General features: G+C 53.6%; 1 pseudogene across 1 annotated transcript; it reads right to left on the bottom strand.

Moving 5' to 3' along the window:
- Nucleotides 1–276: 276 nt before the first annotated feature.
- On the bottom strand, nt 277–1,639 carry LOC308525707 (nuclear prelamin A recognition factor-like; annotated as a pseudogene). The gene has a single exon. The product of its transcript is annotated as a nuclear prelamin A recognition factor-like (transcript).
- Between the last annotated feature and the right edge of the window lie 484 nt (nt 1,640–2,123).

A 2,123-nucleotide genomic window follows, 5' to 3' on the forward strand; every position in this document is an offset into this window, starting at 1 on the left:
TTTTAAACCTAAAGGACAGTAGTCTGTCTCCATTGTTGTTCTTTGTGATTTTTTCATCATCGGATAAAAGGATACATACATTGGGGCAATCCTCTTGAGATACAATATTCCAGTTGCACCCATGTGACAACGACAGCACGTCTCAGAGGGAGGGAGCCGACAGATGGGGAGCAGGGAATTCTGAAAACCAAAGTGATGACAGAGATTCTAAGCCTTTCCTTCACGTGTCTGACACCCCTCTTCAGGCGGTCTGCAGGTCAGGCGTCTGCTGCACCTTTACCACTTGATGTCCTGGCAGGATGCCCTGGGCCCTGCTTGGCGGTTTGCAGGGCAGCCTGAACCTGGGGGAAGTCCCCCCCTTCCCCGCCCCAGCCACTCCTGATACAGCTACTGCACATGGGTGCTGGTCTCCGGGGACCACACCAGGATGGCAGCATAGATGCCTTCCATCTGCTGCAGCAGCACCCTGTATGCACACCTGTCCTCTGCATGGGCCTGGCCTCTGCTGCTTAGGCATACTTGGCGCAGGCCAGGACCTCCATGAAGTGGCAGGGGAACTTGCCCCTCTACAGCTTCAGGACCACTTCTGGGTGTTCCAAATGCCATAAGAAGCCTCAAAGCATAGCAGAACCTCTCTGTCCCTTTCAGGGGTGACCTCCTGGAAGTCTTTTTTCCTCAGGGTGCAGTAGGTGATCACTCCCACGTCCTCATTGAACAGCTCCTTGGCCATGTGCCCAAAGATGTGTGCCAGGTACCCATCAGAGCTGGTACCCATATAGAGCCTCACCTCCTTCTCCTTCATGTCTCCAAACAGTGTCCATGGCAGCATCATTCGAGGTGAGGTCACTTTGTTCCATTATCTGGACAATTTCACCTGAGGTTAACACACAGGCAGCACCCTGGGAACTATTTAAAGCTGTGGGAACATCTTCTCAAAGGGCCTCCAGTTTCTTGTCATAACACGGGGCCACAGTGACATGGAAAATCTTGTCTGGGGACAGGTTCTGACATCTGGTGAAGTAATCCTTCACCAGAGAGCCCATGATCTGCTGGGGAAACTTGGATGTTCAGAGGTGGGGGTGATGGGATGACCCAGTACCTGCTCTGCATATCAGACCCAGCCGGGGCAGGCGGAGGTCAGCATGGGTAGCCGGAGCTCTTCCTCACAGTGCTGGCAGTACCGATGCACAAATTCCATTCGACTCCCCAGGATGCTGAAGTCCGCAGCTATCTTCACATCAAAGACAGTGCGCCCCAAGGCTTTTGAGAAAGCTACAGAGCCTTCTGGATGCATCAGTGACACTGAGGCTGAATTTAGCAGCAAAATAAGGCAGAGACTGAGGACACACTGACACTGCCAGCACTTTGTGCTGTGAGGTATCACATTTCTTATTAAGGTTCAGAACACGGGAGAAGTCCTTGGTGTTCTGTTGAGAAACTTGGACTCCTTCCTCTGCAGTCACACAACTGTCACACGCCAGGCAGTCACTCAGAAATATCTTGGCATCGGCCAACTTATGGAATTCTCCCTTCTCTCTGTTCTTCTGAGCCGGACTGCGGATGTTGACTGCAGCATTCTCTTAGTCATCGGTTTTTGTTTTTTACTACATTCCTTCCATGTGCAGTGATCACACTTCATCTGGAGTGGGGCAGGTGGGGGCCGGCTCGAGTGACCTGGAGGAAGCACAGGGAGAGCAGTCAATCACCGCTGGTCACCCCTGGTGCTGCTGGTGATATCCTCTCTCCCTTGTAGAGCGTCTAGGGAGGGGAAGCAGCTTCAGTGCCCAAAGCCGAGTTCCAGGAGGCCGGCAGCTCTGTCAGGATCGTTCCAGAGGCACTGGTTTGTTGGTGCCTGGTCTGTCCTCTGGAGATTGAATCTACAGGACTACCAAGGAAGCCAGTCCCCAGTTCCGCCCCACCTCTGCCACCAACTGATTGTAGTTTGAGGGCCGGGAAAAGGGACCAAGAGGCCTGTTTTCCAGCTGCTCACCAGTCCCCAGGCCACTCACTCCGGTTCCCTGTTAACAATTCCCTGATCAATGGGAGACTGCGGGCCAGGGGAGGGACCAAGTGGTCTGCCTTCCGCCCGCTCACCAGTCGCTGCTGCCATGGATTTATTGGAG

The sequence above is a fragment of the Myotis nattereri genome (assembly GCF_964212035.1).
Source record: "Myotis nattereri genome assembly, chromosome: 1".
NCBI lineage: Eukaryota > Metazoa > Chordata > Mammalia > Chiroptera > Vespertilionidae > Myotis > Myotis nattereri.